This window comes from Somniosus microcephalus, chromosome 13 (genome assembly GCF_052327205.1).
Source record: "Somniosus microcephalus isolate GS21.2 chromosome 13, FLI_Smic_1.0, whole genome shotgun sequence".
Taxonomy (NCBI): Eukaryota; Metazoa; Chordata; class Chondrichthyes; order Squaliformes; family Somniosidae; genus Somniosus; species Somniosus microcephalus.
In genome coordinates this window covers 67013274-67039188 of record NC_140999.1, presented here as the reverse complement: position 1 = coordinate 67039188, position 25915 = coordinate 67013274, and the positions used below count along the sequence as shown (strand labels likewise).

At 49.5% G+C, this 25915-nt stretch overlaps 1 pseudogene; it reads left to right on the top strand.

Moving 5' to 3' along the window:
* The first annotated feature begins 1453 nt into the window (after window positions 1-1453).
* Window positions 1454-25915, top strand: part of LOC147108398 (zona pellucida sperm-binding protein 4-like) — a 41658-nt pseudogene continuing 17196 nt past the window's right edge.

Here is a 25915-nt window from a genome sequence, read left to right as displayed (position 1 = left end):
GGAGGAAAGTTATTTTAAGAAATGCTGAGGTAAGTTTTAAAGTTTATTTTCATTTTTTAAAACGGGTTTTCAGTACTGTAGGTAGAAGGATCAATTGTGGCTATGTGAATTGAATTTGCTGTGTTTATTAAATGTGAAAATGACTCCAACATTTTTAAGAAAGAAACTTTTCATCAGTAATATATTCTTTTAAGTAATTATGTCTGTATATATTCCTTTGCGTGTATGTATATATTCCTTTACTTATGTGTATGAATGTATGTATTTAATTATGACTTTCAGAGAAAGTAACTTATTGGAAAATCATAATTAAAAACATACATTCATACACATAAGTAAAGGAATATAAAACATACATACATATACGTAAAGGAATATATGTGGACATACATACATAATTACTTATTACTGATGAAAAGTTTCTTTCTTAAAAGTGTTGGAAATGTTACATTACTCATTTTAGAACACTCATTCTCACATTCAATTCACACAGCCACAATTGCTCCTTCTACCTACCGTACTGAAAACCCGTTTAAAAAAAAAAAAATTTAAACTTTAAAACTAACCTCAGCACTTCCTAAAATAATTTTCCTCCCTTTCCCAAACAAAAATATTGCCTTTCAGAAGCTCCACGATAAAATATCTCTTCCTCCGCAGCCTTGGAGCAACTTACACATGCTTTTTTCAAGTGTAACTTGTAAGGACTTACCCTCACTGAATCCATGAATGAAATCGATGAAGTTCACTGCGCACGCGCTGCCTGTGCAGTCGCACGCGCTGTGCCTCTGAACCCCTTCGTTCAGAGGACTGGAAATGCCGGCGTTCCCCGCATGCACGGTGTTTCCTGAACGCCAGCATTTCATCCGGCCAGATGCGTGAGTACCCAGACCGTACTCACACATTTGGACCCGAATTACTGGGCCAATGTAATATCACTCCTGGGTGCTTAGGAAGAGTTCTTCAATCCCACTAGTTTAAAAAACAGTTTTATAAACATTCCACAGGGTTCTTGAGTTCCCTCAGCACCGCCAGGCACTTCTGCTAGTTGAATATAAACTTGGAACACGGACTCCTCTAGGCCGCAAAAAAGGCAGGCGGCCTGGGAGTCCGTGAACTTACTTAACATTTTATTGCACGGGACTGCTCCATGCAACACCCTCCAGGCCAAGTCCACAATAGAAAAGGGGGGGACTCCTATGTATAGAGCGCTGCATTGGGCCTCTGCCGTATGTCAGTATTCCTGGTGCTGCTCCTGGCTCACTCTTCTACACTTGCTCTGAAGCAGGGTTATTCTCCTGGCTTGTTGGTGATCAAGCAGTGAGGGCCACCAGGTTACATATTGTGGTGGGATACTATTCTGCTGCTGATGGTCCGCAGCACCTCATGATGTTTGGACTACTAGATCTGTCCTTAGTCTATCTCCCTTAGCCTGGTGGTAGTGCCACACTACACGATGGAGAATGGTGCAGCCATTATATATCAGCCTACATTAGACGGTCAAATTCTGCAGGGAGACTCCAGGCCACAACTTCTGACACTAGAGCAGAGAAAGTGAGTGCAATGGGCCCGAGGGTCAGTTGCTGAGATGTTACTTCGAGCAGGAATCAAACACTGACCCTTGGGAAACAGCGGAGGCAGGCTAACAGATCGAGCTTATCAAAAAGGCAAACTACCTTCCCGAGTAACCCGTGGGACCAGGAACCCGCCAAACTGGGATTGGCTCCAATTCCTGCCACACTCGGAGCCCAGCCATATAGCGGCTTGGTGTGGGAGGAGATTATTATTCTACTTGCAATAACCAAGATATGGCATTGGGTGGTTGATTGCTCTTTCTGCCTCTTGGCTGGGCTCTCCTTACTCCGAACCCAGCCACTGCTTCTCGGAGATGATGTTTGTCCAACAGATCCAGGCTTGAGATTTGAGTGTGGCCACTCAGAGATTAGCAGCACTGACTGCATCAGCCAGGGTTGCTGCTTTGACCCACGGGGCTCGAATGTCCATCCCTGCTTCTACAGTCTGAGGAACAGCCCAGGTAACAAAGCGCTCCTCGACCCGATTCTAGAGGGAATACTTGTGGGGATGGGGGAGGAATCCAACTTGTAGATCAGAACATGATCCACGGACTTGTTGCTGACTCATTATGTGTAATGGGGCAGGGTGGACATGCCTGTTGACCGAACTAGTCCCGTGGAGTCCTGCATGAAGCTGCTTCCGCTTGGTGTATGGTATTGTAATTAACTAAATAGAAAATCAATATATGGCTGTTCTTCCATTATATTGAAGGCAGGTGTCAATAGCTGAGGTTCGGGGTGCTGGAAGGAATTGGCTAGGTTTGTGAATACTTGCTGGAACGAGGAAATGGTGTCCAGTTTGATTCAGTTGAGGTAAAGTAACCTGCTGCTGAAATTCTACAATGAGTGACCCTATTGCTATGCAAAGGTGTTGATTCTGTTGATCAGGTGTTTATTGGGCATTACTAATGGTATATGTCTGGTCTACAATGTCAGTAAATCTCAAACCTGTGCTTCATCTAATGTTGGTAGGGTGGAGCACGTTCAGTCTTGAAGGTTGATACACCTGCTGAAGGAACAGTGCTGGTAAAGTTGGCCTTTCAGTAGAATTGGTAAAGTGTTGAGTCTGCAGTACCTCTGTACTACAGGTTGATTGGTCGGGCAGGGGGACTGTGATACACTTGAACATATTAGCATCGAGAGGGAGGAGGTACTAGCGGTTTTAGCGGGCTTAAAAGTGGATAAATCCCCAGGCCCGAACGAGATGTGTCCCAGGTTGCTATGTGAGGCAAAGGAGGAGATTGCAGGGGCTCTGACACAAATTTTCAGAACCTCTCTGGCCACAGGGGATGTGCCAGAGGACTGGAGAACAGCTAACATAGTACCATTATTCAAGAAGGGTAGTAGGGATAAACCAGGGAATTACAGGCCAGAGAGCCTAACATCAGTGGTAGGGAAATTATTGGAAAAAATTCTGAGGGACAGAATTAGTCTCCATTTGGAGAGGCAAGGATTAATTAGGGATAGCCAGCATGGCTTTGTCAAGGGAAGATCATGTCTGCCCAATTTGATTGAATTTTTTGAGGGGGTGACTAGGTGTGTGGATGAGGGTAATGCAGTGGATGTGGTTTACATGGATTTCAGTAAGGCTTTTGATAAAGTGCCGCATAGGAGACTGGTCAGGAAGGTAAGAGCCCATGGGATCCAGGGTGCCTTGGCACATTGGATCCAAAACTGGCTTAGTGGCAGAAGGCAGAGGGTGATGGTCGAAGGTTGTTTTTGTGACTGGAAGCCTGTGTCCAGTGGGGTACTGCAGGGATCGGTGCTGGGTCCCTTGCTGTTTGTGGTCTACATTAATGATTTGGATGTGAATGTAAAAGGTATGATCAGTAATTTCGCAGATGACACGAAAATTGGTGGGGTGGTAAATAGCGAGGAGGGAAGCCTCAGGCTACAGGACGATATAGATGGGTTGGTCAGATGGGCGGTACAGAGGCAAATGGAATTTAACCCTGAAAAGTGTGAGGTGATGCATTTTGGAGGGATTAACAAGGCAAGGGAATACACAATGAATGGTAAGACCCTAGGAAAGACAGAGGATCAGAGGAACCTTGGTGTGCATGTACATAGATCCCTGAAGGCAGCAGAACAGGTGGATAAGGTGGTTAAAAAGGCATATGGGATACTTGCCTTCATTAGCCGAGGCATAGAATATAAGAGCAGGGAGGTTATGATGGAGCTGTACAAAACGCTGGTAAGGCCACAGTTCTGGTCGCCACACTATAGGAAGGATATGATTGCTTTGGAAAAGGTGCAGAGGAGATTTACCAGTATGTTACCTGGGCTGGAGCGCTTCAGCTATGAAGGAAGACTGGACAGGCTGGGGTTGTTTTCCTTGGAGCAGAGAAGGCTGAGGGGGGACCTGATTGAGGTGCACAAAATTATGAGGGGCATAGATAGGGTCGATAGAAAGGAACTTTTCCCCTTAGTAGAGGGGTCAATAACAAGGGGGCATAGATTCAAGTTAAGGGGCAGAATGTTTATAGGGGATTTGAGAAAATACTTTTTCACCCAGAGGGTGGTTGGAATCTGGAACTCACTGCCTGAAAGGGTGGTAGAGGCAGGAACCCTGTTGTGTCCATGTGTTAATAGAGACACTGAAGACAGGAGTTGATTTCACAGGTGTTTACTGAACAAAGTCTGGAGGAGCACTAACTGATACAACACAATATACAGGCTTATATAGCCCAAGTGGCCATTACCGGCATTACAGTACACAGGGGGCTCTTAAAGGCACATGCACTACAATTCCTCCCCTTTTAGCCAACCAGTACATAATATTTTAAGTAATCATTAATTACATGTTACAAGAAAAATAATCTACACATTGCTGCAGTTAATCAATTATAAGTCAGTCTCTCTGGAGGCTTCCTGACTTGGTCCGGATAACACCTCGGCGGTGTAGTAGTTTCTGGTGGTGTAGTAGGTTCTTTTGGCAAGGCTGATTCGGCTTGAATGCCAGTGTCGGGTTCATCGGGTTCCAGTATCACCGGATCGGAGGTAGATACTATGGGTATCTCTACTTCATCATTAGGCGTAAAGAGTTGTGGTGTAGGTTGTCCCTTTTTGGATGACTCTATGATTTGGTCAGCATGGCGCCTTATTATGCTTTCTCCAATGTCCACGGTATATATCAGCGGTCCTAGTCGTGTGCAGATAGTTCCAGGCTGCCATTTCTCGGTACTGTAGTCCCGGGCCAAAACTTGTTGACCTATCTGGAAGGTTCTAGTTGGCCTTTCATTCATGCCTTGAAATTGCCGGTTCTCCACGTCCCTTCTGATGTTTGGCTTGATCAAACCCAGCCGGCATCTTAGGCTTCTATTGAAGAACATCATGGCGGGAGTTTGGTTTGTAACCATATGTGTTGCATTCCTGTATGCAAACAAGAAGTTATCCACCTTATGCTGAAGTTTTATGTCTTCATTACCCATGGCCTTTATGGCCTTCTTGAAGGTCTGGACAAACCTTTCAGCCAATCCATTGGTGGCAGGCTGGTATGGGGCGGACGTGTAGTGCTTAACCCCATTGTTTTTTAAGAACTTCCTGAATTCTTCGGACACAAATTGCGGTCCATTATCAGAACAGATCTGTTCAGGAAGCCCATTCCTGGCAAATATGGTCCTTAATACTGTGATGGTTTTTTCCGTGGTGGTGGAGGACATCTTTATTACCTCCGGCCACTTGGAGTGTGCATCAACCGCGGTTAAGAACATTGAGTCCATAAATGGACCAGCAAAGTCGATGTGTACCCTTTGCCATGGAGATGAGGGCCACTCCCATGGATGTAGAAGGGCTTGTGGTGGGGCGTTTTGGGCCTTCTGGCATCCTAGGCAGCTCTTGGTCATTTCTTCGATGTCTCCATCGATACCTGGCCACCATACAAACGCCCTGGCTAGGTTCTTCATTTTCACTCCACCCAGATGCCCCTCGTGAAGCTCCTTTAGAACTTTATCCTGGAGTTTGGGTGGAATCACCACTCTGGATCCACACATCAAGGTTCCTCGGCACACTGACAGCTGTTCTCTTCTTTGCGAGAATGCTGGCAACAGTGGTTCGCCATGTGCTGGCCATCCCTTCACTGTTAAATCGTAGACTCGTGAGAGAGTCGGGTCATTTCTAGTTTCCCTTTCAATGGCAGAATTTGTTACTGGTAGACATTCGACTATGGTAGAGTGGAAAATCTCCACTGAGTCTACAGTATGTGCCTCTTCTACCGTTGGCAACGGCAGGCGCGATAAACCGTCAGCATTCCCATGCTGTTTTGATCCTTTGTATTCTATGTTATATTGGTGTGCCCCTAGAAAAAGGGACCACCTCTGTAGCCTTTGCGCTGTCATAATGGGAACACCCTTTTTAGGGTTGAATATGGAGATGAGGGGTTGATGGTCAGTCAACAAGGTAAATTTTGTCCGTGTAGGTAATGGTTGAATTTCTTCACTCCCCATACCAGGCTGAGTGCTTCCCTATCGATTTGGGCATAGTTACGCTCAGCTGAGTTCAATGAGCGTGACGCAAAAGCTATCAGCCGTTCCGAGCCATCAGGGAATTTATGCGATAATGCCGCTCCTACACCGTAAGGGGATGCATCGCACGCCAGTCTGATTGGCAGTGATGGGTTGTAATGAGCCAAAACTTCTTTGGACGTGATTAAGTCTTTGCATTTATGGAAGGCACGTTTACAGTCTTCGCTCCATTTCCAAATTACTCCTGTTTGTAGCAGTTCATTAAGAGGGTGCAGAAGAGTTGATAAGTTTGCTAAAAATTTATGATAGTAATTTATTAATCCCAGGAACGACCTTAATTGTGAAACATTTTCAGGTGCTGGGGCTTTTATGACCGCTTCAATTTTTTCAGGTGACTTATGCAACCCTTCCTTATTAATAATGTGGCCACAATATGATATTTGATTCTGGAAAAATTCGCACTTGGGGCGATTTGCTCGTAGGCCCCGTTCTCTCAGCCTAGTGAGCACCTGCTCCAAATTGGCAAGGTGCTCGTTGTTGTTTTCTCCTGTTACAATGATGTCGTCTAGGTAGCATTGAGTCCCCGGAATCCCTTGGAGGACTTGCTCCATAGCTCTTTGCCAGATAGCTGGAGCAGATGCTACTCCGAAAACCAGTCGACTGTACTGGTACAGGCCTTTGTGTGTATTTATCGTGAGATACTTTTTAGAGGCCTCTTCAACCTCCATCTATAGATATGCCTGTGCCAAGTCAATTTTGGCGAAACGTTTCCCTCCGGATAGTGAGGCGAAAATATCTTCTATCCTCGGAAGAGGATACTGTACCGTGTGAAGGACCGGGTTTACAGTCAATTCAATTCAATTCAATTCAATTCAAATCGCTTTATTGGCATGACAAGTTACATCTTATGTTGCCAAAGCATCGGAAAACATTCATGTTTGTTCACAAAAATACAGATCTATCCATACAGTGTATAAACAGATATATCCCTGAGTGTATAAATATACTTTCATATAATTTATATATACTCTTATCTTATCTTTAGTGGTTGTCCCTCTGTTTATGGCAAGCTGTAACATAGTGTGCCGCTAGTGTTACGCAATTTCTCTCTTCCCCTAGTAGGTATGGGAGTTTTTGGTCGTCATTCAAATTTCTGAATGTCTCCACAGATGCAAATTTTTCTCTGTTCTTCAGATTTATCATTATTCAACGTTTTCTTCATGACTGGGATGATGGGTGTTGCCCACTCGCTCCAATCTATTTTGGATAATACGCCTGCCTTTTCCAAATTCTCCAGCTCTGCCTCGACTGCTGGACGAATTGCGTATGGCACCGGTCTTGCCTTAAAAAACTTGGGAATTGCCGCATCTTCCACTTTTATTGAGGCGGTGATGCCTTTCAAGGTTCCTAGTTTCTCTTGAAACACTTTGGCGTTGGCCAAGATGTCTTTTAATCGTTCAGGTATGACGTCATTGTTGAGTCTGAGTGTCCCAGATATGCTTATTCTAAATCACTGGACACAGACAACAAGAATAACTTAAACAGGTCTTTACTAATCGAAGGTCAGGGCTGAACTGCTTAGCAAATTACTACACAGAGTTTATATACCGGTGTGGTCACCACCGGTACTACAATATACAGTAGCCAAGAGAAAGTAGTCCATCTCTTAAGGTAGACTCTTAAGGTGGTACAGGTTACATACACCACAATTCCTCCCTTTTTAGCTTAACAGTGCACATCCAAATTTAAACATAACATGGATAACATATATACAACTTCATGCAAAACTGTTCAAAGATTCAGTCTCTGAGGAGGCCTCCTGATTCGAGTTGGATAACGCCTTTCAGGGGTCTCTGATTCTCATTGCTGGGGTGACTCATCTAGTTGATCTCTTATGGGTTGGACATGATCAGATACATTGGCGTCTGAGGTAGATGCTTCAGGTTCACTAACTTCTTCCACTGGTGTCTCTGTCGTAGTCATGGGTTCGACCCTTGTTCTCGATTCTACAAGTTGGTCAGCATGACGTCGTATTACGTTTTCACCAATATCTACCGTGTACATCAGGGGTCCTTGTCTGGCACGAATTGTTCCAGATTGCCATTTCTCATTCTTATAGTCCCGGGCTAACACTGGTTGTCCTATTTTGAAACTCCGAGTGGTCTTGTTATTTATATGCTGGAACTGTTTGTTTTCGACTTCCCTCCGCACATTTGGTTTTAACAAGTCCAACCTGGACCGCAACCTCCTGTTATAGAACATCATGGCAGGGCTTTGATTTGTCACTGCATGAGTGGCGTTTCGATATGCCATTAGGAAATTGCCCACCTTGTGTTGTAGTGGAATCTGGTCTTCGCTCATGGCCTTTATCGCCTTTTTGAACATTTGTACAAATCTCTCGGCCAACCCATTTGTAGCCGGATGATATGGGGCAGAGGTATAATGTTTCACCCCATTCTTCTTCATGAATTTCTGGAATTCTTCTGACACGAACTGCGGTCCGTTGTCTGAACATATTTGTTCTGGCAATCCATTTCTTACGAATATCGTTCTTAGAACTGCGATCGTCTTTTCCGAGGTAGTGGTCGCCATCTTAATCACTTCTGGCCATTTAGAATGTGCGTCTACCGCAATTAAAAACATGGAGTCCATGAATGGACCTGCGAAGTCAATATGTACACGTTGCCATAGGGTTGAAGGCCATTCCCATGGATGCAGCGGTGCAATTGGAGGTGCATTTTGAACTTTTTGGCACCCTGAGCAGCTTTTAGTCAGATCCTCTATTTGTTGGTCAATACCTGGCCACCACACATAAGCCCTAGCAAGGCTTTTCATCTTGACTCCCCCCAGATGACCTTCATGCAGTTCCTTTAGAACTCTCTCCCTTAATTTAGGAGGAATAATCACCCTTGTTCCATACATCAATGTTCCTTGACAGACGAACAGCTGTTCTCGTCTGGCTGAGAATGCCGGTAACAGTGGTTCACCATGAGCTGGCCATCCCTTCACTGTCAATTCGTAGACCCGAGACAGTGTCGGGTCGTTCCTGGTTTCTCTCTCAATACTTGCATTGGTGACTGGTAAACATTCGATGATGGTCGAGTGAAATAACTCAACAGGGTCAACTGTCGGTGCCTCTTCCGCTGTAGGTAGTGGCAGGCGCGACAGCCCATCAGCATTACCATGTTGCTTTGTACCTTTGAATTCGATCTGATATTGATGTGCCCCTAGGAAAAGGGACCATCTCTGGAGCCTCTGCGCTGTCTTCACCGAAACACCCTTCTTAGGGTTAAAAATGGAAACCAACGGCTGGTGGTCTGTCAGCAGCGTAAACTTTTGCCCTTGCAGGTAATGATTACATTTTTTTACTCCCCACACAAGGCTGAGAGCCTCCCTATCTATCTGAGCATAGTTGTGCTCAGCGGAGGTCAATGATCTGGATGCGAATGCGACTGGTCTTTCCAAGCCATTTGGCAACTTATGTGAGAGCACTGCCCCAATACCATATGGAGAAGCATCACAAGCTAAACGAATAGGCAGCGTTGGGTTAAAGTGAGCCAACACTTCCTTAGAGGTGATCAATGCCTTGCTTTTGTGGAAGGCCCGCTTACAGTCCTCGCTCCACTTCCATGGCACTCCCTTCTGCAAAAGAGCGTTCAGCGGGTGTAGCACCGTGGATAAATTTGGCAGAAACTTATGGTAATAGTTAATCAACCCTAGGAATGACCTCAACTGGGATACATTTTCCGGAGCGGGAGCCTTCACAACAGCTTCGATCTTGTCAGGTGACTTGTGAAGCCCCTCCTGGTCAATGACGTGACCATAGTACGAGATTTGCTTCTGAAAGAACTCACATTTCTGGCGATTAACTCGAAGTCCATATTCTTTCAATCTGGTGAGCACCTGTTCCAAATTTGCAAGGTGTTCCTCATCATCATCTCCTGTAATCAGAATGTCGTCCAGGTAGCATTGTGTGCTGCTCCATGGCCCTTTGCCAAATCGCTGGAGCCGATGCCACTCCAAAAACTAGTCTATTATACCGATATAAGCCCTTATGCGTGTTGATCGTGAGATACTGGCGTGACGCTTCATCAACTTCCATCTGTAAGTACGCCTGCGCCAGGTCTATCTTGGTGAAGTGTTTCCCGCCAGACAACGAAGCGAAGATATCCTCAATCCGTGGAAGCGGATATTGCACCGTGTGAAGCACCGGATTAACAGTGATCTTGAAATCGCCACAGATGCGAACCTTCCCCGGTTCCCCCGGCTTGTTACTCGATGAACGCTTCATGACGGGAACAATGGGCGTGGCCCATTCACTCCAGTCCACCTTTGACAGTACTCCGGAACGTTCTAATCCTTCCAGCTCAGCTTCCACAGCAGGTCGTATCGCATAAGGTACCGGTCTAGCTTTGAAAATTTTCGGGTTTGCATGTTCTTCAACCTTGATGTTTGCCGTAATTCCTTTCAGTGTTCCCAGTCCCTGCTGGAACACCTCTTTAGCATCGTCCAATATTCTGGACAGTCGTTTAGGTTTGACATCGTCCTTTTTACCGGAATCTACAGTTAGTGCTTTTAAGGAATGCCAGTCCATATTTATTCTCCTGATCCATTCCCGTCCCAGTAGTGGTGGACCTCCCTCAGGTAACACATATAAGTCCATTCCTCGGCTTTCTTTACCCTTGTGGACCACCTTTACCTTTATCTTTCCAATGGGGTATACTCTTTGCCCCGTGTATGTTTTCAATACAATCTCCGTATCCCTTAGGGGAATGTGTGGAAATAACCTTTTGTAATCCTGCTTATTCATGACCGTCAATGCCGACTCAGTGTCCAATTCCATCTTCACTTGGACTTCTGCTATCTGAAGTGTGACCCAGATAGTTTGGTGGTCTGCTGTGTTACCCACATTATGTATTCTTAGACAACCCAGTTCCTTACTGCTGGAGTCTGAATCCGTCTTCTGTTCATCCGAACTGTTCTCTGTCACCTTGTGTACCTTTTTGCACTTTTCCTGCGGTGACTTTTTGTTGCTGGTCTTCTTTCCTGACCGGCATACTTTAGCTATGTGACCGAGCTTGCCACATTTTCTGCATTCCTGATTTTTGAACCAGCACTGGTTCTGATCGTGCGTTGTCCTTCCGCAACGATAACACTTTACTGCACCCAATGCCATTTGATTGGTGCTGAGTTCCGATGACCTTAGCTGCATTTCCGCGGTGCCTCTTGCCGCGGCCTCGTGCGATGCTGCAATGGTGACAGCTTTATCAAGCGTAAGGTCCTTTTCCTCTAGCAGTCGCTTTTGTGTTCCTTCTTTTAATAATCCACACATGAATTTATCTCTCAGAACATCTGCTAGTCCTGTACCAAACTGACAGTACTTTGATAGCTTGCGCAGTTCAATTAAGAATTCAGCGTTGCTTTCCTCTTTCAGCTGCGTTCTTCTGTAAAATTTAAATTGTTCCGCTATCAGCAGCGGCGTGGGGTTTAAATGTTCTTGCAGGATATTAACAATATCCGCGAAAGTCTGATCCGCCAGTTTATCTGGTGTTACAAGGTGCCTCAATAACCCGTACGTCTTCGCACCCATTGAGTTTAATAAGGTTAGTGCTTTCTTATCATCTGGTACCTCATTTACTGTACAATAAACTTCAATGCGTTCTACATACGTGGCCCAATCTTCAACATCGCTATCAAAAGCAGTGATGTTACCGTGTTTAGGCATCCTTGAGAGTTTCTTTAAATATTTTATTTTTCCAAAATGGCGGCTTGCCGCGCTTGTCTTCTTCCCCCGCCCACTAAAATGGCGGCTTCCCACGCTTGGCGGCTTTTCCCGCGCTTGTCTTCTTCCCCCGCCGACTACAATGGCGGCTTCCCATGCTTGTCTTCTTCCCCCGCTGGCTACAATGGCGATGACCGCGCTGTTGCCGTTCTCGCCTCCCAGCGGTTCTTAATTTCCCCGATGCTGCTTTTGCTCCCCCGCGGTTCTCGTGGGCATTAACGCTTCCCTCGTTGCTGCGCCTCTCAGCCCCGATTGCAGCCCGGCCCTTTACACCGGCTGCGGTCGAGTTCTCCGCGGTTCTCGTGGCATTAACGCTGTCCTTGTCACTGCGCCTCTCAGCCCCGATTGCAGCCCGGCCCTTTTCACTGGCTGCGGTCGAGTTCTCTGACATTTTTCCTCCGGTTTCCCTCCCCTTCTCCACTGACAACGCGGCCGACTTTCTGCCCGTGTCGCTAGATCAGCTTACCCACCACCGTGGTAGAAGGATGATCACTGCCTGTCGCTGATGGAGGACTTCGTGGTCAGTAATTTCAACCCGGGTTCTCGATGCCTCCCATGCGATGCGGTGCTCAGCAGGATGATGAGGGCGGTTGCCTCTTCTCGACGCCCGTTCTGAGGACGAAGCTGCCTTGGATGCAAAACTGCCGCAGGGTAAGATCGGACTCATCGCCACTGTTGAGTCTGAGTGTCCCAGATATGCTTATTCTAAATCACTGGACACAGATAACAAGAATAACTTAAACAGGTCTTTACTAATCGAAGGTCAGGGCTGAACTGCTTCGCAAATTACTACACAGAGTTTATATACCAGTGTGGTCACCACCGGTACTACAATATACAGTAGCCAAGAGAAAGTAGTCCATCTCTTAAGGTAGTCTCTTAAGATGGTATAGGTTACATACACCACAGTCATCATCATTTTTTTCCTTACTGGTCACCGTCAGTGCCTGAATGGAGTGCCAGTCTAAATGTATTTTCCTGATCCATTCACGTCCCAACAGCGGTGGACCACCATCTTGTAGAACGTATAAATACAACTTTTGTATTTCCTTGCCGTTGTATACAACAGGCACCCTTATTTTTCCTTTGGGGTATACTTTCTGCCCCGTATATGTTTTCAAGATAATGGAGGTGTCTTTTAAAGGTATATGCGGAAATAGCCGCTCGTAATCCCGTCGATTTATGACGGTCAGAGCTGATCCTGTATCTAGCTCCATTTTAACTGGGGACCCTGCTAACGTGAGGGTAACCCAAATGGTCTGGTAATCTTCTTTGGCAATTACATTATGTAATTTGAGACAGCTTAGTTTCTTGTTTTCGGAGTCGCTATCGCTCTTCTGGTCTTCGGAGCTACTGTCCGTCATCATTTGTACCTTTCTGTACTTTTCTTTATTGATTTTTTTTTTCCTGTCCGTGGATTTTTTTGTCCAGATCGGCATACCCGTGCAATGTGTCCAATCTTTCCGCATTGTCTGCATGCTTTGTCCTTGAACCAGCAGTCCCTCTGGTCATGGGTGGATCTGCCGCAGCGATAACATCTCTCGAAACCCTGTGTCATTTCATGGGTGCCGAAGTCCTGTGTCTTTTGTTGTACCTCTGCAGCTCCTCTTGCGGCTGCTTCGTATGATACAGCCATACTGAAAGCCTTGTCCAGTGTTAAATCTTTCTCAGAAAGCAACCTTTTCTGTGTTCCTTCACTTAGGAGACCGCAGACGAATTTGTCTCGAAGATAATCTGCTAGTCCTGCCCCAAATTGGCAGTGCTTTGATAGCTTTCTTAATTCGGTGAGGTAATCAGCGTTACTTTTATTCTTGTGTTGATTCCTCTTGAAGAATTTGAATCGTTCCGCTATCAGCAGCGGTGTTGGGTTTAAGTGCTCTTGTAGGGTATCAACAATTTCTTTAAAATTCTTGTCCTTTGGTTTGGCTGGAGTGATTAAGTTTCGTAACAGCCCGTATGTCTTTGCGCCCATTAGATTTAGAAGTACTGACGCTTTTTTATCATTTTCTATTCCATTTGCGGTGCAATATACCTCCACTCTTTCCACATATGTGGTCCAATCCTCTATATCGTTATCAAAAGCATCTATATTGCCAGCCTTAGGCATACTGGAAAAAAATGGCGCTTCCCGCGCTTTTCTTTCTTTCCTGCAGAAAAGATATGGTGCTTCCCGCACTTCCCCGCCGCTGCTGCCGATGACAACGCTGTTTTCCGCGTTTTTTAATTTTTTTATTTTTTTATTTACAGGTGGAGACTCGTTCCCGCCGGACTCTCTCTCTGCTAGGTCTGAATGCCGACCTGCTTGCAGCGCTGGCCATCTCCCGAGTGCTCCCTCCCCGTCTGTTACTGCTTGCCTCCGCCTTCGCTGCTTGGCCTAGCTGCAGTGCCAGCCGCTGGAGCCCCAGCCCGACGCCCAGGAAGGATTATTGCAGTACCTGCCACCAGCTCGGCTAGCTGGTGAAACCACAGCTTTTTCTTTTTCTTGCTTCGACTTTGGACGTCAGAGGAATCGATGTCCTTGAGGTGCTGCCGAATTGCAGGTAAGTCCGTTTCCAATTCGTCGCCACTGTTGTGTCCGTGTGTTAATAGAGACACTGAAGACAGGAGTTGTTTTCACAGATGTTTACTGAACAAAGTCTGGAGGGGAACGAACTGATACAACACAATATACAGGCTTATATAGCCCGAGTGGCCATTACCGGCATTACAGTACACAGGGGGCTCTTAAAGGCACATACATTACAAACCCTCACAACATTCAAGAAGCATTTGGATGAGCACTTGAGATGCCATAGCATACAAGGCTACGGACCAAATGCTGGAAAATGGGATTAGATTAGACAGGGCTTGATGGCCGGCGTGGACGCGATGGGCTGAAGGGCCTCTTTCTGTGCTGTATAACTCTATGGGCTAGATTTTCAGTTTAGGCAGTTTTGGGGCGCTAGCTTTAGCGCCCGCCCGAAGTTAGCGCCCGCCCCAAAGTAGCGCCCCGTTGCCGGGAATTCAGTGGCTTCGCCCTAAGAGGTTGGTGGAGCGCTAAAAGAGGCGTTCCACTACTCTCTTTAGGCGCTAAGCCGGCGGTCCAGAGGGATAGCGCCCAGGCGGGGCGCAGCACGGGTGCGGTCATTTTTGCACTGACAGCAGACCCCGTGGTGCCGACCAGCTCTTAAAGGGGGAAGGGACGAATTAGTCTGCTGCCACGCCCTGCACACTGCAGCCTTGCAAAGAGGCCTCAACACTACTGCTCAGCCCCAGGGAGTCATGGCAACGCCAGAGAAGGCCCGTCAGCGTGCCCTGCGCTTCTCAGAGGGTGATCTGGACATCATGCTCACAGCTCTGGAGGTGAGGCGCAAGATCTTGTTTCCAGACAGTGGGAGGAATCCAACCCACCACGACTACACCAAAGCCTGGAAGCAGATCGCCCAGAGGGTGACATTCACCGGCGAGGCCCCCAGGACCCACACACAATGCCGTAAGAAGTACAACGATCTGACCAGGATTGTGAGGGTGAGTAGCCTTTCCAGTCTCCTCCTCATTCTTGCATGTACACCTGACATGATGGGCAAAGGGACCTGAAAGTCCTTTTGGCCAGCCCTCAGCCAGCAGCATTGGGACAGTCATGAGCATCAAATGGCCATTCGGCACTCTACACTTTGGCCAAGCTATTCCACCATGGGAGGCAGTGCACACTACATCAGGGCTTCACTCTGTCCAAGCTATTCCACCATGGGAGGCAGTGCACACTACATCAGGGCTTCACTCTGTCCAAGCTATTCCACCATGGGAGGCAGTGCACACTACATCAGGGCTTCACTCTGTCCAAGCTATTCCACCATGGGAGGCAGTGCACACTACATCAGGGCTTCACTCTGTCCAAGCTATTCCACCATGGGAGGCAGTGCACACTACATCAGGGCTTCACTCTGTCCAAGCTATTCCACCATGGGAGGCAGTGCACACTACATCAGGGCTTCACTGCGCCCTTACAGCCCGTCCTTTCTCTTGCAGGCTAAAGTAGCGTTTAATCGCCAGGCCCGTGCCAGGGGTGGCCGCGCCAAGCTGCAGGAGCTCACTCGGCTGGAGGAGCGCGTGTGTGTGCTCATGGGAGCACGTGTGATTGTCCCCACAGCGTGCGGTGTATCCGACCCTCCACTGCCCGGCAATGGTAAGGACCTCGCCTTTTGGCCCTCTCGCGTCGCACTGGCCCATCCGAGCTATCTCCTTTGCCACTGTCCCACCAATGCGCTGAATCCCACCAGTCCTAACTCCCTCGCTGACGCCGTCTCCTCACTCTGAAGCTACTCTTGTGCATTCCTGCTTTCAGCTGGTGACGACCAGGACCCTGAGGCTGCCAGTGACAGCACCTCCAACCAGGAGGAGGAGGAGGAGCAAGCCGGACCTTCGGGGGAACAGTCACGTCCCGCAGGAGAGGAGGAAATGCTCGACACCTCCTCACTGGACGAGTGCCTGGAGGAACTGTCGCAGGGCAATGCAGCTTCTGGGACCAGTGGCGTCCAGCCACCCAGCAGCCGTGCGCGTGGCCCGCGGCCTTCCCCCCAAAGGGGGGAAGGATCAGAGGGGAGTGCTGCTGCTCGGCAAACTCGCCGTCACCAACGCGGCAAGGGTCCCCTAGTTCGGCCCCCTCCTCCCCAGCGGGAGAGTCGCGACTCCAGTCCGGACACCTTCACTTCGGAGGAGGTGCGGAAGCTCGATCAGATGGCCGACGACTCGGACCGGCGCCACACGGAGCTCATGAGCGTGGTGGGGCGCATGCCTGAGGCCATCGAGTCGCTGGCGACCAGTGTGCGCGAGTTCGGGGCAGCAACTGCCGCGACTGGCCGCATGCTAACTGATGCCGTCAAGACCCTGGCGGATGTGATGCGCGCGCACACCAGGACCAGAGGGCCACTCACTGCTGCCACACGCGCTGTCTCAGGCAGGCATCGCCAGGGCAGGCGCCGCGCTGGACCATCCCAGCAAGCCGGCCGTCGGCTGATTGCTGCGGATCCTGCAGTGCGGGCCCGGCCGAGTGCCACCGCGCCACAGCACCAGCCAGCGCATCCCAGACGCCAGCTGGCCCACATTGCACCATCCGTCGCCGCCATTCCCCCTCTGGGGCGTCAAGGGCAAGCGGCTGCAGCTGATGGTGGCCAGGCTCAGGCGCGCCACTCAGGAGACGGCCCCTCGAGGCCCAAACGCCGTGTAGGCCGCCCCCCAGTGGCATCTGGCGGAAGGGCATCTGAGCCTCAGGCGCCTTCCCCCAGCCTCGCAGCAGCCACTGGGCAGAGCTTGCGAAGGAGCAGCAGGCAGGGCAGGGGAGGCAAAATGCTGGGCAAGGTCTCGCCCTCGCGGGCCACTCAGTAGAGGGTGTGGCCAGCTTTCCTTTAATATGGCGGTGGCCATCTTTATTTTGCCCATGGTTGTGCTTTTGGAGGGCTTTTTTTTTGCGTTAGGCCGACGTTGAGGCCCGGTTTCAATAAAGGTGGAGTGGCTCCTCCCCAGTTTGTGGGAGTGAGTCGTTTGTTGGGCTTTTTGTGGGGCCCGTTTATTGTTTTTGGGGATTCATGTGGGAAGGGCTTTTCATTTTTGTTTAATAAAAAATTATCTTTATTCATGCAGTCTCCATGGTTGTTCTTCTTAGTGTTTGTTGGCTTCGCCGGCTGAGGGCTTGCGGAGCGGCTGCATTCATCTTCCCTCATGGCCCCTGGCCATTCCCTGACAGGGGGCTTAGAAGTACCGTGTAATAAGGTGGCGTCGTGCGGCCCTTGGCCCTGGTCGCTCCCTCCTGGGAACGTACTCCTGCTCCTCCTCCTCCTCCTCCTCCTCCTCCTCATGCTCCTCCTGCTCCTCCTCCTGAGGTGCTGGTCCAACGTCAGGTGGCAGTGCCTGAGTCCTGCGGATAGCCAGGTTGTGTAGCATGCAGCAAACCACCACAAATTGGGAGACCCGGTCCGGCGAATACTGGAGAGCTCCTCCGGAGCGATCAAGGCAGCGGAACCGCTGCTTGAGGACCCCAATAGTTAGCTCGATGATGTTGCGGGTGGTTTGATGGCTCTCGTTGTAGGCCTCTTCAGCAGCGGTCCTGGGCGCGCGGAGCGGGGTCATGAGCCAGGTGCACAAAGGATAGCCTTTGTCCCCGAGTAGCCATCCTCTTGGGGGAGGCTGTGCCTGGAACATGTCATGCACAGTACTCTGCCGCAGGATAAAGGCATCGTGGCTGCTGCCTGGGAAGCTGGCATTGACTGCCATGATGCGCTGCTTGTGGTCACAGACCAGCTGCACATTCAGAGAATGGTAGCCCTTCCTGTTGCGATACTGCTCGCCATGCTCCAGAGGGGCCCGCAAAGCCACATGCGTACAGTCAATGGCGCCCTGCACCAAGGGGAATTCCCCGAGTCTGGAAAATCCCAATGCGCGCTGATGCTGGCTCTCCAGGGCCATGGGGAAGGAGATGAATTGGCTTCTCCTTCTGAACAGTGCTTCGGTCACCTGGCGGATGCAGCGATGCACGCCGTACTGGGAGATGTTTGCTATGTCCCCAGCAGCGTATTGGAAGGAGCCGGTGGCATAGAAGTTCAATGCCACTGTCACCTTCACTTCCACCGACAGAGACGTCCTGCACCTGAGCTTTGGCCGCAGATCTCGGCGAAGCAGGTGGCAGATCTCTGCAATCACCCCCTTCCGGAATCGGAGCCTTTTAACACATCGCGCGGCACTCATGTTTAGGTAGGAGCGCTGCTGGCGGTATAGCCTGACTGGGTAAGGCCTACGTGGCCGACGCCTGTAGCCCCCTCTGCCTCTAGCCAGGGCTGCCCCTCTCACAATACGTCTGCGAGCCCTACGGACATGGAGCTGCAGCTCCGCGTTGGCACCCCATGCAACCCCCATCAAATCCTGGCAAACACTCTAATTTCCAAATGGCCACTTGCAGCGCTGTTGCCTGAGTCCAAAAATACCTGGCTCTTGCTGCTTGAAACCAGTTAGCTATCCTCCTTGTTGTGTCTCCAGAAATGCGTTGCACAAGACTGTTTTCTGAAATAATGGATGGCCTTTATACTGGAGAGGACGTTCCCTTTAATTAGCGCCCCCCGGGGCCCGCGCTGGTTGTGTTGCGTTCCTTTTTCCAAACGCTCCGGCCGCCCGCCGCACAATGGGGCGGTCCGACTGAAGTTTGCAATCGGGGCGGCCAAAGGGCGTTGCACGAGGATGTGACGTCATTTTCTGCGCGCGCATCCGGGCGGGCGCTAAACTTTGCGCCGGCGCTAACGGGCAACTTAATTTGGGGCGGGGCGCAAACTGCGCTGCGCCCGGGCGCTACACGCATAGCGCCCGGAAATCACTTCTCTTAAGGCGCTAACTGCTGGCGCAAGCAACTGAAAATCTAGCCCTATGACTCTATGGTCAAGCTGTTACTGGATTAGAAGTTGTTGATCACATGGAATCTTCTGTAGGTACAATTTATTTTGATGAATTCTCTAATTGAATAGTCAGTCACAAACACAGTAGTGGAAAGTTAACCGTCCTTGCAAGGAAGGTTTTTTGATGGTAAATATCTGCCACACCTCATGCATGTGTTTGGGTTGTTGGGGGGTGGGTGGTAACTGTTGCTTATAAATATTGGTGGCCTGCAGTAGACCTTTGGTAGACCTTTGGACTCCAATATTTTGATTTCCATGTGGTTTGGAGTTTGCTGCTGACAATTGGTACAAAGTAGCTCCCACCTTATGATCTTCTCTTGAATGGTGGTAGCAAAAAAAAATCACTATCCAGTCCAAAGCTTCCAATGCAATAGCATGGATATCTTGTAGGCTGCCTGAGAATTTCATCTGAGGGCAATGCTCAATGTTGTGATCCAGGGTCTAATTAGGAGCTCCACAGTCGCATGATGGGCATGCTTTAATCTTCCACCTATGCAGATGGTGGCAGCATCTACCATGACTGGTTCTGAGGCAGTTGATTGTCCTAGTTTGATCCTTCAGGCTGTACTATGAAGTCCTCTATGGAATCCATTTAGAATGTTGCATTTCACCATCTGTCAAGACTGAAGGGTTTTGGCAAGTGTCCAAAATTGCTTTCTAGATTTGAGATGGGTTGGTCAAGTTGGCCTAGATCAGCATGTCTCTTCTGGTGTAGCGGTAGTTACATCTGAGACTGCATATTCACAGTGTAAGTGTGGTGACCAATTACCTGATTGTCATAAAAAAAACTTATGGTTCACTAATTTCCTTAAAGGAAGGAAAACTGCTGTCCTTGCCTGGACTGGCCTATGTGAGTCCAGACCCACAGCAATGTGGTTGACCCTTAACTGCTCCCTGAAATGGCCCAGTAAGGCACAGAGTTGTAACAAACCACTACGACAGTCAGTGTGGGAACATTCACCACATGGAAGGCAGCTCACCACCACCTTTATGGGGCAATAAATCCCAGCCTTGCCAGTGACACCCACATCCTGTGAATTAATAATAAAACAATAACTCAATCTGAAATCACTGCTAGCCATGGGTCAAGTGATATGCAGTTGGGATATAGATCAGTCATGATCTCATTGAATGGTGGAACCGGCCTGAGGGGCAGACTGGCCGAGACCTGTTCCCAGCTAATATAAATGCACCCTTGCTCACTCCACTGTCAAACTAAATGGTTGTGCTTCTACTTGGATTCTAGTCCTGTTCCTGCTGTGAGCTGGTCTGTGGCTTTTGAGACTCTGTCCCTCAAGTCTCTGGTCTGAGACCTCTGATTTCTCCACTAATGAAAAGCCCTGACCATCAATGTGAGCAGTGAAGTTGAATTGTAATTCTCTTGCAGTGTGCACAGCGGATGGTCAGTTCATTATAGTGATCTCCAAGACCCTGACCCTTCCTGCCCTCAACCTGTCATCTCTGTATGTGAAAGATGGACAAGAAGCAGAGTGCAGGCCTAAACTAACCACTGCCCAGCTTGTGACCTTCCGCTTCCCGATTACCTCTTGTGGCTCGACCAAGCGGGTGAGTATTAATGGGCCGAGCATTCTCCACCTGAATGAACCAGCTCCCTATTAACCAGTGTTCTCACTGCAGGAGGAGAATGGAACCTTGGTGTATGAAATGGATGTGTTGGGTAAGAGGATGATTCTGACTGGGAAACTGGGCTCAATAACCCGAGACAGCACCTTCAGGTAGGAGGATGGTGGGGAGATGTTGGGGTTGGAGGGATGTGTTACTGGATGAAGCTCCACCTGCTATTCTCTCTCTGCAGCCTGCATGTCCAGTGCAAGTACAAGGGGAGGAAAGAGACTGGCTTACAAATAAATATCACGGTTTACACAGCTCCTCCACCACCTCCTGCTTCTGATGATGAGATTCTGGAACTGGAACTGAGAGTTGCAAAAGGTACAATGGCCCTGGGGAATGGTGACAGAAACACTGGGAATGTATCAATGCAGGGAGTGACTGGTTCTTGTGTCTGCCTTTCAGGTGGTAACTACAGATCCTGGTATGTGGATAGTGACTACCTCATTCAGAGTATCCTTCAGGACCCAGTGTTTGTGGAGATTCATATCCAGGACCGCACAGACCCAATGATTGTCCTAAGGTTGCATGACTGCTCGGTGACTCCTGTTCCAGCCCCAAACTTCGAGGTGCAATGGAGTCTCCTGTTGGATGGGTAAGGAAAGGCGGAATGGAAGGGCTAATGATTTAAAAAAATCATAGATAATGATGGGCAGTGAAAGACCAACTGTTCCATCAAGCCTGCCCCACACTCTGACTGCAGCATTGTGACTAGACTGTTCCTACTCCTCTCATCCCAATTATCACATAATCTCCTGGGAGAGACAGAGAACCCAGGGCCAATAAGGGGGGCAATACGCTGCGTGATGCCTCAGGTGATCAAATCCAGTCCAGGCGATCATATGGGCCACACTCTGCCAAATGTTAATTGCAAATACACTTGCCTTCTATATGATGCAATGTGATCTCTGCTTCTGGCCAGAGACCAGTCCAGCTCCCCCCTGGAAGTTGTGTCGAGAATCGGCACCCACCACATGTCGTCAATGTATTCTCGTCACTCACTACTCTCCAGCTGGGCCCGGTGGGCGGCAAGTGGGAAGGAGAATCACCCAACATCAGTCTATTCTGACTTTTGCCTAGTTTAAACTTCCCCATGTCCTCATGTCAAACTGTAATATTCTCAACAGGGTTGTTATGCAGCCCTTTATAGATCTCTATCAGGCCACCTCTAATTCTATGCTGGTCAAGGGTAATTGACACAACTCAATGGGCTAGAAATTCAGTATAGCCGCGTTTGGGGCGCTAGTCCTGGCGAAGCGCAAATCTTAGCGCCAGGCGCAATTTAGCGCCACCTGTCACGATATTGGGTTGCAGCGCCCGAGGGTGATTGCGGCGCTAAATCAGGCACTGCACGATACTCTTAAGGTGCTAACCCGGCGGCGCAACCCAATTTCGCAGCGGCGGGGCGCAGCGCAGGTGCTGTCAGTAATCACCTTCCCCGAGACACACTGGCGCCGGCCAGCTCTTAAAGGGGTGGGTCATCAGCCACGGGCACAGAGGATAGCCCTTGTCCCTGAGAAGCCAGCCTCCTGGGTGAGCCGGGGCCTCAAAGGTCTGTAACAGAAGTCTGGCGCGGGATGAAGGCGTCGTGGCTTCTGCCTGGGAACTGCGCATTCACTGTGAGGATCAGCTGTCGGTGGTCACAGACCAGCTGGACATTCAAGGAATGGAACCCCTAGCGGTTGCGGAACTACTCCGGATTCTCTACAGGCGCCTGCAAAGCCACGTGCGTGCAGTCAATGACACCCTGCACCATGGGGAAGTCCGCTATTGCAGCAAAGCCCTCTGCGTGCTCCCGCTGCTTGTCCGGGGTCATTGGGAAGGAGATGTACTGCTGCCTCCTTTTAAACAGGGCATCAGTCACTTGATGGATGCAGCAATGCACCACAAACTGAAAGATGTTGGCTATGTCCCCAGTGTGGCCTGAAAGGAGCCGCTTGCATAGAAGTTTAGGGCAACAGTCATCCTCACAGCCACCGGCAGAGATGTCCTGCACCTTATCTGAGGCTGCAGATCTGGCTGAAGCAGTTGGCACAGCTCAGTCACCACCTCCTTTCTAAAGTGCAGCCTTCTGATACACTGCTCCTCCGACATGTTCATGTGGGAAAACTGCTGTCGGAAAACCCTGGCAGCGTAAGGTCTGGTGTGGCGACGTCTGTTGGTCGTCCGCCATCTGGCCATGCCTGCCCCTCTCTCCATGCGTCTCTGTGCCCTTTCCAGATGATTCAGCAGCAGGACGTTCCCCTCCAATGCAGCCCCCATAATAAGTGCGCAAATAAAGTTTTGCCGTTGGAAATGCTCACCAACAGCAAGGTTATGGTCAGGAGGCTAAAGTTCCTCTGCCAGCGCTGGCTCAGTGGTGAAACGGCTCGTAGTGTTGTAGGGGGGCATCTTTTAACCGATTTAAGGTAATTTCCCTGGTCTTGCAGCCTTTGCCTGCACTCTGACCAATTCCAATCTTTTACCTGGTTTACGGTAATTCACCTGGTCAGGCAACCTGCTGCTACACTGTAAACCAAATTCCAATAAACCAATTTTCAAACAGCGGTTTCGAATCGCTACCCCACCTTCCAGTTCTGACTGAATGGCTTATAATTAATGATATTAAAACGGACAAATGGTCTGGATGAAAGAAAATCAAGCTTTATTAACTAAAAGAAACTATAATCAAATATTAAACTATACCACACAAACACAGTAAATTACAGTAAAATTGCTTAAATGGAGGAAGGCAGATGGCAAAAACAAGGGGTAAGTGGCTACAATATTGATTAAACATTCTTAGCAATATCCCCTTAATTACCATCCCCCAACTCCTTACTAGGTTGCTTTGCTGAGGAGTCAGAAACCCTGCTTAGACACTTGCCTTCTATATGATGCAATGTGATCTCTGCTTCTGGCCAGAGACCAGTCCAGCTCCCCCCTGGAAGTTGTGTCGAGAATCGGCACCCACCACATGTCGTCAATGTATTCTCGTCACTCACTACTCTCCAGCTGGGCCCGGTGGGCGGCAAGTGGGAAGGAGAATCACCCAACATGGATCCCAGATCCGGTCACCCACTCATCCTTCCCAGCCACACTTACCCTCTTTGCCCGTGGGCCCCCCGGTGAGTTCCTCCCTCCCCTGAATGCACCCACGCAACTCTTGGGCCTCCCCCTCCCTTTTACAACCTTTCCCGGGCCATCACCACCCACTCCCGGGGAACGCGTCCTATCTAACAAGGCGCCCGTGCTTCCCCACCATGACTCCTCAACAGCGAGGTCTCCCGCAAGTGAAATTCAGTCAGGATAGTGCTGGGTTGGGGGCCGTGCCCCACCCAGCTGGGGCCATCTCTTCTGTGTAGGAGGAGTAGGCAAGTTCCTCCAGACCCTGTCCGGTTTCTCCCGAAGGTCGCTGCGGGGTTTCCCTCTGGATTCGTCCAGTGACGAGGTGATCCCCAACATCCTGTATCCATATCTTCATTCGATGCCCAGCTCGGGCTGGACGAACAGGGCTGCTTCTTGGTCCAATCTCCTGCAAAACTTAAAAGGATATGCAGCCAGGTCTCACTGACCTGCTGCCTTAGGTGGAGATATGGTCGGGCCCCTCGACCTCGGACCAAAATACAAACATTTGGCACACTTGTAAACTTAAACACTTTAAACTTAAACTTAAAACTAGTTATATCAACAAAACTTAAAATACACCTTAAAAGCATGCTATATTCACGCGGGATAACTTAGAAAGAGCCGCTGGGGTCCCGCAGGCAACTGCGCCTGTGCGTTCGGTTACTTTAAAAAGGGTTGGGAGAACCGCTGGTTCTTCCAAGCAGGCCTGTGCGCCTGCGTGTAAAAACTGAGCAGCAGGGATCTTTAAATGGCAGACTGCGCCTACGCGTTCGGCCTCGCCGTGAGCAAGAGCCGCTGGGGGTTCCGGGCCCGCGAATGCGCCTGCACGAACCCGGTGCTGGGGAACCTCTTCCCTCAGCCATGCAGCTGCGCCTGCGCGGCCCTCCTTTTGGCAAAACTCACCCCTCAGGTGCACGACTGTGCCTGTGCGGGAAAACTGAAAAGGATCTGCTGGGGGTACCGGCTGAGGAACCGCACCTGCGCAAACCTGGTCTTGGGAAACTTCTCCCCTGAGTTACGCAACTGCGCCTGCGCGAACCTGCTGTTCAGAAGACTGGGGGATTCCTGTCTCCAGACCAGTGACTGCGCATGCGCGGGCAGTCTCCGAGCGATCTTCTGTGAATGGATGGGCAGCAGCCTGCTGATTTCTGATCCCAGGCTGCTGTTTCTCCATTTCTAAGCCACATAACCTTTTCAAATTTAAACTTTGGGCAAAACTAGGGTCCCACTGGGGTAGGGAAGTGTCCCAATTTGTGGGCTGGATAACTTTTCCCTGGAAACAAGCCACAGTGCCTGTCTTTACAGGGTGTGAACTTGAACTTGACTCATACAATTTTTCTGAATTTCTCTGTGTCCCATCCCTGCCTGTAATCACTGCCACTGGCCCGGACCCATATGGGTCCCAGAAAGTGCCTGCACGTGCACTCTCCTTGGCCAGCATACCAGCCAGTCATTGTGGGGAGGCCGAGGTGGACGAGGGGGCTGCAGCACCACTGATGGCTAGAGATCCCAAGACAGCAGCCCACAGCTCCAGGTTTTGAGGAGCTCTGGCAGCAAGGAAGGGGAGACCGCATTAGCTCCAGTAGCGACTCGACTGAGGCGAGGGAAATTCCTGTCTCTGCCCTTTGGACTGGGGCTGTGGGATTCTTTCCCTTGCTATCCTTCCAGGGATTCTTACAGTCTTTTCTCCAGTGACCATCTTTCCCACACCCATAGCAATTTAACCTAGCCTGGGAGGGACTGTTCCCCTCCTGGTGCCACTCTTTCTTATACTGAGCCCCAGGTTTAACCTCGTGGACTTTACCCTTTTGCTGGGGTCTCTCACTATTCCTCCCGTTCCTAAATGCTACAGTGAGCTGCCGGATTACAGTCTCTTCGGTAGCTAGGGAGTCTCGGGACTCAAACCAGGTATCAGCTTTTACCTTTATTTGGGGCAGGCAATTG